Raw genomic sequence first — 16227 nt, forward strand, 5'->3', positions numbered from 1 at the left:
GACGCAGTTTGCGTCATAGCCCCCCCTTGTGGGCACCCCTGCCTTTATAATTATGTGTACATACCTTTATGTGATGGTTCCGGAATTATATCTATTATTTACAAAACGTTGTTATGACAACGTGAAGACAAAAACTCATTAAAAATCATTATATTAGAATCAATTTTTGATAAATGGGGGCGCGGTGGCTCAGTGGTAGAGCGTATACCTCCGGTGCTTGGGGTCCCTGGTTCGATCCCAGCTCGCGCCGTGTGGACTTTGTGGTGGACAAACACCGTGCTCGTGGGTTTTCTCGGGGTACTCCCGTTTGCTCCCACTTTCTTCATTCCACCATTTCACTCATCTCTCATCATCACCGTCTCCTTTAGCCTAACCGGCATAATCGTGAGACGTAAAACTTAAAGATTTCATTTCAATTTTTGATACGCTTTCTTTTTCGTATTTTCTTCTTCTTCAAACTGGCTAGTGCATATTTTAAAACCATACATTGCCCGGAAATATACGAAAATATATTTAAAATTACACTAAAAATAAAATATCTTTGTAAACTCTTAGACCCGGAGAAATTGAATATTTTTCATGTTAGTATACATCAGAAGTATCCGTTTTGTAGATTATAAAAATTTACTGAATGGCTACATGCATTTTTTGTCTTCCATTTTCTATGTGGTCTCAAATCCAGAGTTGGATTGGGTCAGTGGATCAAATGGATCGAGTTTTCTGAGTGAGTGGATGGGTCGTGGGTCAACAATATGTGACCCACTGCGACCCACCACGCACTATGACCCACTATGACCCACCGACCCACTGTGCTCACTGCATTATAGACGGCATCTCCTGAACAGCATATTTTTTCACCCTTGACCCTAGCCATGTAGAACGTTTCTGATTGGTTGCAGCTTGCGATTGTCCAAACCTTCTGCTGTCTGTATTGTGTATTATAGTAAGAATATTGTCACTTTGTTGGAATTGAAGAAGAAGAAAGAAGCAGTTGAGGTTAAATTTATATCGTGGCAGTTAAAGTTTAACAAAACGAGTCCTGCGGGGCTTCTTACGCGATCCTCCTTCTCCTCCTCCTCGTTCTTCTACTACTACCACTTATACTCTGGATTCGTATAGCAAAACTGCACACGTAACGTAATCATTTTTTGAGTATTTTTTCATCTTTTAATGAAAAAAGTTTTGGAAATTGTAAAAATAAAATATAAAAATAAAAAACTTTTCTTGGCCCGGGTTTGAACCCACACCAAAAGCAATTACAATTACTAGCACATTGCGCTAGTACTTTCCGCCACGAAGAGCGCCAGTGACGGTCACTTCATTTTTGCAATATTTCTGGTACGTGGCGAGAAACGGATAAATCCGAGTTACCAGAACCGCGTATTTAGCTCCTATGACTAGAATCGAGCGTGATTTAAAAATATGCTGCTGAACACTGGTCAGTTTGTCTACATTTTACTTTCAAGTCCTCCATTTCCATTTTTCATTTGATTCTGTTTACTTCCTGACATGAGTATCTCTAAGTGAAGAAAGAACTTGAGGCATTTTTGGATAATGATATTTGTAATTGTAATAATAGCAATATGACGTATACTACTACTTGGTTTTCGAGACACACAGCCTGTGAGTTTTAGAGGAGCTAACTACTGGAAACAATACATTTTTGAATCACTGTAATATATAAATTATTATATAAAAATTGAATGTAACTATGTGTGCCTAATCATCAAGGGCAAATTGCAGTCAAATAAAATGGCTTTAGGTATATAGTTAGGCCTTAATCCAAAATTGTGATGTTATCATATTGCGTTCATTATAGTACTATCCTAAGGGATAGTGGGGATCCGAATATTAGTGAAAAAATTGAGTATCTCACAATCTGTTAAACTTATGGAGCTGAAATTCAATATATTACCTCTTTATTGAAAATGAACAGAACGTCTCCTAGCATTTTTTTAACATTCTCCTTTATGGGGAGGGGTGCACTTTATACGTATGGTAAATAGATAGTGGGTTAGTTGTAAAAATAATTGAAAGCGATCAGCCGAGTTCGATTCCCGGCGGGAGCTCATGTGGTTCGGATTCACGTTAATTCGTAATTCATGCCGTAAGTGTCGGTGGACCACAATCCGCGGTGGCCGTTCTTCTGTTTTGAAAAATATACCACCAGCGGCCCACCAGTGACAGAGACGCGACAAAATGCCAATGAACCACTAAATTACTCCCCCAAAATATGTTAAATCGCCTATGTGTCATTTTCTTACATTAAGGTGAGTCTAAAAAACACTTTAAATAAGTACCAAAAAATTACTCCGGAGAGGGTTCGAACCGACAAACTTATGATTAATGGGTGTTCTTCCGACTTCGCCACGGAGGAGGAAGGAAACGTCGTTTGTAAAGAAATAAATCGTTGAGATCTCTTTAATTTGGTCAATCAGAGTGCTAATTTAACCGTGTATATGAGACGATAACTGTTTGGGATAAGATAAAAGGCGTTGGCCATGTAATTTTATAACAAAATGACACGTGTCTATTTACTTTATTTCATAGTTCTTCCATGCTCATTTTCTAATGATGGACGAGAGTTGCGATCTAAATTCATACAATCATCGCACTTATCTGAAGATTTTTCACTTCATCGTGTTGAGGCAAAGGTTATTTTTGACTCCCGGAGCTCACTTTAGGAACAATTCGCCAGGAAAAAATAATATATGATAATAACCGCATGCACATGACTGGCGATAGTTCGTGTTGGTCCCTTCGCGATTCACCGCGACGAATCGAAGGAGCGCTGACCAAAAAGAAGTCATTACTGCTACGCAATGGTAACGTCAGCACGCCGAGTCGAGATAACTGTTTCTAGTCCACGGAACCCTGCCGACAGTGGGACACTATAGGTCCACTTGTCATATAGCCTCACTGCTGAAAGGGACGTTAAACTCAAAATCAACTCAACAAAAAATACAGTGCTTCGCATCATATATACATATATACTTACTATGCGCTTTATAACAATCGCAGAAGCTTGTTTATTCTATGGAGCGCTTAGAGCACAGGACAAGCAACCCATATAGTTGTGAGAAAAATAGACATAAATTTGTGATGTTAGCTTCTGTATGTTGGTCTACTTACTTTGATTTGGGACTTCAAATTTCATCCGATTTTCCGCTGAAAAGTATCGATAATTCAACAAGGAAATAATTCGACCATGATAATTTAATTGAAATTCATCGTAATTTTGCCCATGACAAACACTTTACCATTTTATATCGTAAAGGTCAGATTCATCGTTATTGTAACAGAGAGGTGCTTGAACTATTGACCGTAGAATTCAAACTCCGATTAGTTAGAATTTGACAACCTGGTTTTATTACAAGTATAAACTTTTTAGTCGGTAGAGAAGAGGCTATGGATCATGTGTCAGAGTTGATGACGATGTGTTTTGGTAGGTCAGTGGTTCATGGTGGGTGGTGAGTCGGAGTGGGTCATGGTAGGTAGTTTGTCAGAGTGATCCACGGTGGGTGGTTGATCATGGGTCAGAGTTGCTCCCTGTGGGTCGTGGGTAAAGTTTTCAATGACCCACACCATCTCTGATCAAATCTGTAAAACCAAACCAAACAAAGAGCAATAATACACGAAACACTCAAGATCTTAGCTATTCATGACAAAACTATTGCATTATCCGAATAACTTTAGTATATCCACAAATCATCATTTGTTATATTTTACTGAAAGACTGACAATCTGATATTTTAAATGTTGTTAATACGCACAGTTCATAGATCTCATCACTTATTCACTTACTCTTTTATGATCATCAAAACCTTTAGGGTACTTCCTGTATATATAGAAAGGTGAAATGTAGTATCCATTCTTGGTGTAGCGTGTAAGTAAACAAATGAAGAGCAACAGGATAATATTTCCCTCCCCCAAACCTCCTAAAGTGGTTAATCAACAAAAAGACTTGAAATCCAATTAAATATTCATAAAATGTATAATATGTAGGCAAGTCTCGACTTTGCAATAGTAATAATAATAATAATAATAATAATAATAATAATAATAATAATAATAATAATAATAATAATAATAATAATAATAATAAATGCATAACAGAATTGCAAAATCAATTACGTAAACGATACCTTCCAATTAAGAAAAAATGATTGCCACGACGCAGGACCATAACTTGAAACCGGAACTGCCCCCCAGGAAAGCTCCATGCCGTTCGAAGGGGGCCCATTTTAACACAAAATTGTCTTACTCCATATACGATACGAACATGGAATTATAAGTGAAGCACCAAACAGGCTCACTACATTACATAAACAGCACAGCATACAAAAGGTAAATAGAACAACAATGAGTCCTGGGCCTGTTTCAGGAAAAAAATGTACGGATCCAGAGCCATAACGAACGACCCTGCAGACCTCCGGGGACCATAAAGAGTAAGAGAAGGGTGAGGAGAGGGGGCCCAAGAATTAGGAAAACGGCTTTTTCTAGGAGGAACAAATACGTGTATTAATCCTTGCCCCCTCCCCAGAAAAAATCTAAGTTACGGCGCTGCCAAGATCGGATTCGAAACCGTGTCTCTCCCATACGAGTTTCATAATTTGTGAATCTACCAGAAATTCCTCATACAAAGATTAAACAACAAACTAGTAGTTACGGAAAATAAAAATAGAACTTTCTATTTCTACACGTGTTGATGCAATGCAAAGAATGAAAAAAATAATATCTGCCGCAGGCACATAGCCAAGGGGTGGGTCCAGGTCCGTACCCCCCTTCGAGACCAGAAATGAAAAAAAAAACATTTAGGAAAGATGAAACGAAAAGAAATGAGAAAAAGAAGGACCAGTTTTAAAAATATAAAGATACAGCAAGCGTTTGGTTACTCTTTCTTATGAGGAACTTTGTGTGGGGGAGAAAGGGGGAGTCAAGTTAAAAATGGATTCAGTAACCAAGCATTCTGAATTGCATCTAGCTGCATGCTAATCCTATGGACTACAAATGACGATCAGATAGAGTCTCAGGTAGAACTTAAGAAATACCAATAATCCCCAATAATATGAGCCTGGCAACATAGATTCCAGTGACACTTGTTAAAGAAATTTTCAATTTCGCGGCAACACTAATCCATTTCGCGACAGGATGTTTTCACTGCCGAAAGAGATCTGGCTGTTATCCTTAACGGCATTATACGAAGACAAGGAAAAGAAGAAAAGATAAGAAGAATCTAGTTTGAAAGACCTCGGAAGACTATAGATTTTTCATTTCTTAAATGTCCTTTTACTCGAGATTACTTCATAGTTTGTTACTAAAATACTTACTAACATATCCTCATTTTATTGTCCTAACAAACCAATATGGGTACGTTGTCAGTAAAATAGTTTAGATTGATCGAGCCTTTTGTGGGTAATCACAATATTTCATGTCACGCCCCCTCATTACAATTCTGGCTACAGGATCCAAAATATTTTACCAGTAAAATAGTTTAGAATGACCCAACCCCTGGTGTTATAACCTCAATATTTTATCATGGATCCCCGCTATTACGAAATCCTGGCTACGTGCCTCTCTGGCGGCTTCTATTTTCGCGGATTCCAAGAATTTCAGGTATCCTCTAATCTTATTGGCCGATACAGATAGAGCATCAAGATTCATGATTTACATATAGCGGAAATTAAGGCCAACCGCTGGAAGCCTTCGTGGCCGAGCGTACTAGGGAACATTCTAGTAATGAAAATAGTTTTTGGCGTGGGTTCGAACCCAGCACAAGGATTTTTTAAATTTTCGTAACATATTTTTCATTAAAATAAACTTTCAGTTTTACTATACGGATCCGTAGTAAAAGTAATAATAATAATAATAATAATAATAATAATAATAATAATAATAATAATAATAATAATAATAATAATAATAATAATTATTATTATTATTATTATTATAATAATAGTAGTAGTAGGAACGGGATAGAAGCTCCGCAAGGGTTGATTAAGTTCTGTTCTCTTGCTCAAATTTTTCTGTACATTTTACATGACCAACTTCAAACAGGGTAGCGCGCCAATACTGAAACTCTTGACATCGGCGTAAATACTGCCGGCTTTTCCACTTTGGAAATTAGATGTTACGATGAGGAAGAATAGTATTACCTGACCAGGATATTAGTGCGGTTTTTCGTGGAGGGCGCTAGTGTTGTGTTTACATCAGTTTCTAGGTAAGCGCGGTGGGACAGGGGAACGGAGAGCGTCACTCTGCAGTGTATCCAACGATTTTCAAAAGTTGCAGTTTACATGTTATAAGTAGCCTAATCTGTTTCGCTTAATAAAGAACTCCATAAATTATATAGTTGTTATTGAATGCAGTAATTGTTATTCCTGCAGTAATGCAGATGTATTGTGGATAATGGCATATGCATGGAAATTAACAATTTAAGAACAAGATACCAAACAAGTGAATTTTTACCGTGTATTAAGCAAATTATATATTTAAAAAATGATTACCTTTTATTTGATTTAATTATAAAACAGTAGAAACCTGTAAAACTCAGTAATAAGATGTTTATGACTAAAAGATTATGGGCTGGTAGCTTAGATACTTGCGCAATATCTTGTAACTGTAAGTTTAAATCAAGTTAAGGCTCGCGATGCTTGTATTTGTTTTAATGTAGGTCTATCGATTGACAACTAAATTATTTTCTTAAGTTGTAGCAAGAAAGAATTCCGTTACGTTTCCACTCGAGAACTGTGGAAGTTCTCTTCGTTGGTCTATTGGCTAGCGCATGTGTCTTTGTTGTACGTGGTTCTGTGAGAGCCCAACAATTAATTTTACAATCTTTCACTTTCATTAATCATCCGTCTCCTCTAGCATAAAGAGCATAATCATGGGACGTTAAACTAAAGAAATTGCATTACATTTTTTCGATGAATGTGAACCCTTTGGGGGAAAAGGAAGTGAAGAAGAAATTTTCCTTAATTTTTTAAAGGGCTACGGGATTGGATAGCTTGTCTTTCGGGATTGCCTTGTAAAACCTGATTACAATGCATCTTTCTTTTAGGATTATTATCGTAATCCAGCCTTTTGGTAAATGTGAAATAAAAGTATCGATAAAACATCAGCGTATGGGTAATGTAAGCATAAATATCATTGGTTCAATACGCAATAAATTCACAACTTTTATTTATGAGTATAGAAATTCCCTTTGAACTTCCTCTGAATTTCTTTCAGACCCTAGGTCTCTTGTGACAAAGAATTAATTCTACTATCTGTTTTCATACACAATATAATTTTGAAACTTGGGAGCCTAGTGTTGTCTTTGTGTCCGTAATACATAATCATTTGTCGATTTACTTCAGAAGACTGAGTTTAGCCTGTGTAAGTTGCATATAGTTCAAACATATCAGATGTACAGTCTTGTTTAACAAATCCTGTGTGCACATATGAAATTCAAAGACAAATTCAATCAATCGTCTTTAAACAGCTGTGTTTTTATTTCAAGTGTAAGTACTAAAATGTGCTACGTATAGTTCCAAGAGCGGATCCTTAAAAAAAAAAAAGAAAAAAAAAGAAAAGAACAACTTACGTACCTAACATTGGCACTCATTTCTTCTTCGTGATTTGATGTAAGAAGCGGCCGCTTGCTTCCGGCCAATTGTTTCATCGCCGGTATCTTTGAGCAATGAGATGGCAGTGGAAGATAAACTTCGTTCTTCTAACTTGATATTTTGAAAAACTTACGCAAGTGGTTTTGTTACTTAAATACATATCTATTCACTCTAATCAATTTCAAAAGTACCATTAACTTTATAATAACATAATGAATGTAAGAGTTACCATGAAAACAGGGGTGCCCACAAAGGGGGGCTATGACGCAAACTGCGTCATTGAAATATTTGGGGGGTAAAAATCTATACAAATATATTTGAGGGGGTGTAAAAATTAATCGAAAAGATTTTTTTCATGGAAGAACACCTACGGATAGACAATGGGGGGGGGCGTCATGGACATAAGGGGGGGTGGGCACCACTGATGAAAATGTATTTTGTATTTCGTTTTTAATATGAAATTCATTTTTTTCTGAATTTCACTGGAGCTATAAGAAATCAATTGTCAGGCTCCCCACTTTAAATTTTAATCGTTCCCCTAACGCCCCCAATGTAACATTGGGTTTATTTTTTTAAAATAAATTTTTCAAAATATGGTAGAAATACTAGATTTTTAAATTACCAAACCATGCTAAATAATGACAGGTTAGATATCAGAGAAAGTTATCTTTATCTACCATCTTAATTAGGGGCGGATCCAAATCTCCTTTGGAGGCGGTTAGATTATCAGTTTCTCTGTCACCAGTCTTTTGCAGCACATCCGAAAATGATCTCAATGTAAATTTCTTACTGAAGGTACTGTCAATCGATCGATCTCATGGTCGAAATTGGTAGCAATTTCGAAAACGCCTTATCTCAAAACTACACAATAAAACTTGCTTTAAACAATGAAAGCACAGTTGCCAAAGATAACCTTGATTCACAAAGATGAACTTCGAGGTTTTGTTAACAGATGAAGTAGGAATTCCTTACACTCTAATGCTACGAAGTTCTCAGTGTTCCTTTGTACAACACTGAGGTAAGTTTATTCGCAAGTTATTGCCAAATTAATATGGAGGGTGTATGTACTTTTTTTTGCAGTCCCTTAAAATGTTCTGAAAATAACTTACATAACTTTTGAAATTGTGTTTGTCTTAACTTGAACATATGCGTGAAGTGGTTTATTATGAACAGGGCAAAAACAACTGTGATAGATTAATTACAAGTAATCCGGTTAGAAACACTGTTGTTTGTATTGTAGTTCCAAAACCGGCCGCCCGCACTCGTTCGCTGGTCAGGATATAGTAATGTAAATCGGGAGCAGTTAAAAACGATGAGGTAGTCTCAACTTCAAGAACGTTTCGTGATATTTTTCTCATTGACGAAGCTCTATATAACTTGTTTTTGAGTTAAAGAAGGAAATCTCGAGTAAGTCATTGTGACACTCATAAGGAACGTCTTCTTATTATAGTATTTGTATAGTCTTACATGCAACGATTTTAACTAGCTAAAAGTTTAGACGGATGTTGAGGTGACACGGTAGACGAGTTGTTAGAGTATTAACTTCTGTTTGCTGGAACCGGGTTCGAATCCCGGCCAGGTTGAAACTTTTTCAAATGTTTCAATTTCAATACATACTCAGTGTGACGAGAAAGATCTGTCCAGAAAGAAAATGACGTTGGAATGATGAGAATTGGAGAAGGTCTCTCAACGAAGGCAATTATTTGCTAACTTATTTCCAGGAATTGTTCCAGATTTGATATTTTCAGCTGCGTTCAAGCATTTCCTGTAAATACATGGTCAGTATTTATATTTATGTAAACACACGATATATAAAAAAATAATACATTACATACACAGCAATATTGAGATTTATATATGGAGTTCTTTGGAAAAAACGATCCGAACCATACAGATTCATCTTAGAGTGGAGAACTGTTTCGTTAGTCACTATTGGAGGTTTCAAATGAGAAACGACATGGCCTTGAGTTGGCTTCACGCGCCATCCAATTGGCATTGGGAGGTGTTGACAATTCGCAACAAGCAGTTCTGCACGCTGACTTCTCGCGCTACTGCGCATCTTGACGATATCAGAGGCGCTACTTTGAAATATTGTATTAGCACATTAACTGCTCACTTTAGGGAGTAGAGAAAAGAATTACGAACACATACGTGAAAATTACATCTTTCTATGACAACTGGTTGTGATGATACACGCTTTGAAAGGTTTCCATATAAAAAAAAATAGTAAAATGAGCGTTGAGTCCCGTGTCTAATTTCCAGTGGATTTTGTTTCGATTTGCAAGTAGAACTCACAACTTTTATTACAGGATAATCAGGGGTGTGGCCAGCAGGTTGTTCTAGGTAAGGTGACCAACCGTCCCGTAAAAACGGTATTGTCCCGTTCTTTCACTATCATTTCCGGTGTCCCGAAATATTTTCCCGGGACACCAAAATGTCCCGTATTTACGTACATTAGGTACAAGAAAGCTTTCCAACCTAAAATTCATGATTTGACTAAGATGTAATATACTGTCATTTACGAAAGGGGAACAAAAGTATAGAACTATAAAAGTGAAAGTAAAAAGAAAACTAGCTGTAAGTGAAATAATGTTTAAAAGTGAGAAAAAGCAAATAATCGGAGTTGGAATCCGATGCTGAGAGTAGTTTGTTATAAATTCTGTCGGTAACAGATTTTGATTGATAAACATTGATGAATGTTTTATGTATTTTAGTAATGTTTTCAAAATTTCATTTTTTGTTAGTTGCTAATAGTTAGTTGCTATTTAATTAATTCCACAACCTTTTCAATGGTTTTAAAATGAAAAAGTGTAAATTTGCCCTTTTTGTGAGATACATAGAGAGAGAAAGATAGAGGCAAAAATATATAACCTATTCAAACGTAAAAAAATGTCCCGTTTTTTCTTTTCATATGTTCAAGTCATTTGTTAGATGAGAATATTTTGTTCGTGAGGCGCTGTTGAGATAATATAATGTTGGAAAGGAGAGCAAATTAGCATCTAAATTCTCATTGTGGCTGAAGACTGTCAATCGAAATCCCTAATCTTTAACTATTTGAAGAATTTCAGAAGATGAGTCAGTAGATTTAGTTACAGTTATTTCTAAGTATATTTACATTTTTTCTTGTACAAAGGAATTTTTAAACATGCAAGCAACTTATTGAAACAAAGCAACTTATTGGAAATGATAATTATCAGCATTTTATTCCTTCCGCTCTAGGTCTAATTGACTAGTCTGTCCCCTAGTATCTGATTTTTACCGTTATCAGAACAAATAATTATAATGTAAATTTACTTCTTATTGGTATTTATAGAATACTTACATGAGCAGGAAGCTATCCTACATAGTATCAAATAGGGTAATTTGGAATAAGAGGCATAGTACTCTCACAAGAATGATCACGCCTTAGAAAATAATATATATATATATATATATATATATATATATATATATATATATATATATATATATATATATATATATATCATTCGTTTAACTTTGTACTTGTTCCAAATAGTATGATTTAAATTAAATGAATTTAAATCTTACAGTTACTATTTGGTTCTTAATCACTGTACAAATTTGACATTTTTACGTTGAAAGTGCAAGCAAATCATAAGTTTACTTTCCGACTCTCAGAGCAATGAAACAACATTTAAGACTATGCTTCATGTACAGCCAATTGCAGGGAAAGTGCTGCCATCCATTGGCAAACTGTCATATCAAGATATCCAGTAATGTTAGGTACCGAGAGACACACTCACCTTGCGATACCAAACAAGAACTAAAAGTGGATACTTGGAAAGAATTTGAAAATGAAATCTTTGAGTTTTACGTCCCACGGTTATGCCGGTTATTCTAAAGGAGACGGTGATGATGAGTAATGAATGAAATGGTGGAATGAAGAAAGTGGGAGGAAACGGGACAACCCCGAGAAAACCCACGCACACGGTGTTTGTCCACCACAAAGTTCACTTGGCGGAGGTTGTAACGCTCTACCACTGAGCCACCGCGGCCCTGGAAAGAATTTATGACGTACAAAGGCACATAATTATATTCCTGGCAGGGAAGGGGTTAAGAACTTTTAAATTCAATTTCTCAAATAATAAATAAATAATTCATAAATCAATCTCCATTCTTCTTATTTAGAAGTAACACTGAACTCAAGGAAGTACGAATAGCTTTTTCGGGGGGGAGACTTCATGGTATTACTGTGGCAGATTACAACTATCCGAAAATTGTGTATGTAAATAAGAAATCTTCCAACTTCTGTGCTTAATTTAGGAAGTAACTTGCTATGAGGCTTGAGCGTCAGAATGAATTGATCACCAATAGTACAACTTCTGTATATAACTCTAAAAGAATAGTAAAAATAGTAAGAATATATATATTCATAAAATATTTTGTACGAGTAATTAAGAGTTCAAGGTAAGTTAAAATGAATTATATTATTGAGCTTGAATTTGCGATTCCCTTGTTACATATTAAGTTTCGGTAAATGATTATGTATGCAACAAATACCATTTTAAATACACTGATAAGTTATCTAACACTACGATCATTTAACTCAAATCATCAAGTGAAGCGGAAGATTGTATTCGCTGTTTGCAAGCAATTTTGCACATGGTAACTGCAAACAAGACAATTGAATATTCCACTAATGACAAAACGATCGATACTTTACATCTATCTAATGTTTAATGAGAGAGAAAATTAAACGTAGTCGAAGAACGTAACGTGATCAGAATATCGTTTACGCTCAGTTAAGATCAACATGCAGCTTTACTTCGAGTCATATACATTTAATTTCCGATAACACATTACGCAATTAAGATCTGATATCAGTAAAAAATACATATATCAAGCATGAATATTGTAATTTATTTCACTGAATGTTTCGGTAAATGTGTTAGTTAGGGCAATGATAAATGTTTCTCTGTCATTGGATAAATAACGATGGATGTGAATTAATGCTAGACCTAACAACAAGATTGTACATCACATAATTATACCTTTTATGTGTATGTATTTATTTAAATGAGTGAAAATGTTCTTTGAAGACACAGAAAAATGCAAAATTGTACAGGATTCTACTTTGCATAGAGGTCTAGTTGGTTATTTACTTATTTATTTTAAATACTAAAACCTTTGTACGTATTACAGTTCATAGTTAATTTTAATTGAATCAGTCATTACGAAAAGGCCATATGTCCATTCGCACTACATTTTCATTTTAGTGCAAATTTGAGACGTACGCGAAGAAATGCGCATACCCTGTGAAGAGGCCAATTGTATGGTGACATTATGATACATATCCTGTACTATTGCCTCAATGTCATCGAGCTTGCAATCCAAAGTTTCTTCTTTCCCCTCAACAATTTACTTTGCTGGATAAATGTCCTTTCCGAAATGACTGACTCAATTAAATAAACGTAGGATGAAATTAAAACTTCAATACTCTTTCTTTGATGTTTTTATAATTTATTCTTAGGCTAATACACTTCTAAAATTAGAAAACCCTAAACATAGTTATCCACTTTCGCTACGCTGGTAAAGTACGTTACTGTAGTAATAAATAAGTAAGTTTACTTTTTGCTGTACTTCACCGAAAAAATTAGCAAAATACATTAGTATGGGTGAGTTTAGAAGTAAATAGTGATCAATTCGAAGGAATCCGTAAGCAATGTGAAGATAAGACTCGACACTTACGATTATTTCATTATGAGCACAAAATGATATAATCTATTTTTCTCTTTCTTTTGTCTTAAGTATCTATTATAAGAAGCTGGGTTAATCTGTGAACCTCTTCAGAAAACGATAAATGGAAGGAAATCCTACTAACAGTGTGAATCAAATTTAATCCCTTATGTTGGTGATCAAAAGTCTTACCTACTACTGCACTACAGCTCTTCATGTTTTTAACTTTTCTAACCTGAGCGCACCAATTATACAAAAAGAATAGGATATTTTAAACTCGTTAAAACTTATATTAAAACTCCTTTTCCTTTCACTAATTGTTTCTACCATTTGCCATGACGTTTGCTTGTGTTCAATTATTTTGTGGTATATTTCACATAGAAGTGCAATAAAAAAACATCGAAAAATATAGAAAATAAAACTCAAATCTTATACAGTGGCCCAGTGGAGCGTAGGTACTAACGCTCTTGCCTTTGTTGGAAGCAGTTTCGAGATCGATTCCCCGTAAGGACACTCAGCCAGCCATTCTAAGTGAACTTTTCCCGGGTTTCTCTCCTTCACACCAGAAAAATGCCGGGATGGTATCTCTAATAATGGTCTTCTTCTATTTCTATCTTTCTCTCCAGTTCCCAGTACAATGTGGCTGTAGAGAGACATCATCCCTCATATGCGGCAATCTACTTCACTTTCGCAGGCAATCTACTTCATATAATTTTATATTAATTTGTTAAATTTTCGAAAGTTTTAAGAATCACCTTAACTGTGCTAATTAGTCAATGTATTATTTCAAGCCCTTTCGTTTCTACGTAGTTCATTAAGGTAAATCGTACACAGATAAATATAAAAAGTGATCGATAACGATCAATATCAGTGCTAAGTCCATATTGTTTGGTATCACTGAGACGAATACTTAACTTCCGATGCCACTTAAATACAAATGACTTTTCATAGGTATGGAAGAGAGAGTTTGGGGTGGAAAAGCGTGACGTGTAAACGTAATCTAAATTGACCGATATTAAAGTCCAGTCCACAGTTTTTGAGTCGCTGAGATAAATAGTAAACGTTTGCATTGCTATTTAAGTCCTCGTTCAACTCCTGTCGGCATGATAAAAAAGGGCTAATAATCGGCACATTTTGGTAATTGTGCTTTCATTGAAATGCCTAACTTAAGGGGCAAATGATTCAAATACTTTCCAGAAAGAAATTCTCCAGCTAGTATATATATGGAGATAAATGTATCTGGATAATCTGGAAACGAAATTCGTGTAGAATAAGTAGATCACTTTTTTTTTTTTAAACACATTTTTCATATTATTTTAGTCGCTTTATGCAACATGTCTGCAGATGATTGTCTTATCATTGTAAATATTTCTAAAACTAATATGGACTTTGTGGTTATATTTTGTTTCTTTAGAATTTTACGTGCTCTTTGAGTATTGAAACTAGTCCTATACAACTGCTGGTAATGTATTTGGATCAATCCATACGAAGTGGTCCAGAGGTGGTTGCTGGGCCATCTCCGAAAATTATAAAATTTTGAGTGTGATGAACCTTGTGTATGACACGGTCAATAACACTATTCACGTTCTCGAATGTACAAGTGTTTTCTGAATGGAAGCCATCTTTATTGACGGTGGAGTGAAAACTTTTGCATTTGCAACCGTTTACCAAAATTTTAGTTGCTGAGGACGTACGAATAAGATGAACACCAAACAAAAACGAATGTTTAGAGGAGAAAATAAGGTACACGGAGAATTCTAAATAAATATACAGGGTTGCAAACCAATACACGAAATCACTAGAAAAAGTACAGAAAATGACACTTTTAAAGGGGTTGTATTTTGGAATGGGGTAAAGTGGGGGTTCATAAGTTTTGTGCCGAACATTATTCCACGTAAAGAGTCTGCAGAGATACCTATGATACTACTGGAACCGTGGATTTATGGGGGTCCGAAAGTTGAAATTTGCGATTTTGATACCATTTTTGGGTTGTAATATCTCAGGAGGGTAAAGTGCTAAAAATTGTTACTTAGGCCACAAAGTAATTCTGTATGTGAATAAACTATTACAAAAAAAAAAATCATGTTACATGGAGAAAAAAGTAAGGACATGGTAAAACACGCGAAAAAAGCACTCGCATGACGATGGTCGTAACCTGGAAGAATTTAAATGTTTTGATATGGTTCGTGCTACCTCTCAAAAACTACGCATCGTTCAGCAACTAGATTCGCATTTGTTTGTGTTCAGTGGTTCAAAAGCTTACGAGTGGCGTTTGTTCCATCTTTCTAGCTCCTCGACCATTGTCATGTCTACAGGGTGGATAATTTATCTTGACCATCCGCTATAACGGGCAAACCAGAAGAGAGAGGAAAGCGAAACTTTGCATGAAACAACTATAAAGAGGGGTATATTTTTCTGTGTATTAAACAAAAAGACCCAGCAAATAGTGTTGCCAACCTAATTTTCTAAAGGTATTACGTCAAACTATTACATATTTAAAATCAACGTGCGAAATGTAAACTTAAAATACCACTTTTATTATTCAGTGTTGCAAACTAAGGATGTTATAATATTACAAAAATCCAAAATTGGGAAGCATCTAACGCAAATATAGCATAACAGAGATGTACAGGATAATGCAGATCGAAAGTACATTAGACTTGGATACCATGGTCATGGTATGACTTGCTTCGAATGAATAGAAATGAAGTTACCAAGACGTTAAAATTGTAATTCTTTGAAAACCATTATTTCGAAAAAAAAAATGCTGAGATAGGTATCATATTTAGTTATTTGTGTGGTTTTAAATGGATGTGTAAATTATTTTGCCATTTACACCACTTCCATATCTCAAACCGTTCCGGCGATATGGTAAACAATGCTGAAGTTTGCAACACTGCTTAAATCGTGCAAAGGCGAGAAC

The 16227-nt window shown here is 35.5% G+C and overlaps 1 protein-coding gene and 1 non-coding gene across 2 annotated transcripts in view; both read left to right on the plus strand.

The window, feature by feature from the left end:
• Window positions 1-16227, plus strand: part of LOC145678375 (limbic system-associated membrane protein-like) — a 558076-nt gene that overhangs the window by 539408 nt on the left and 2441 nt on the right. The window lies entirely within an intron of this gene.
• Window positions 179-250, plus strand: TRNAR-CCG (transfer RNA arginine (anticodon CCG)). The gene has a single exon. It is a non-coding gene; the product is annotated as a tRNA-Arg (tRNA).

This window comes from Thermobia domestica, chromosome 2 (genome assembly GCF_964235325.1).
Source record: "Thermobia domestica chromosome 2, izTheDome1.hap1.1, whole genome shotgun sequence".
NCBI classification, from domain to species: Eukaryota; Metazoa; Arthropoda; class Insecta; order Zygentoma; family Lepismatidae; genus Thermobia; species Thermobia domestica.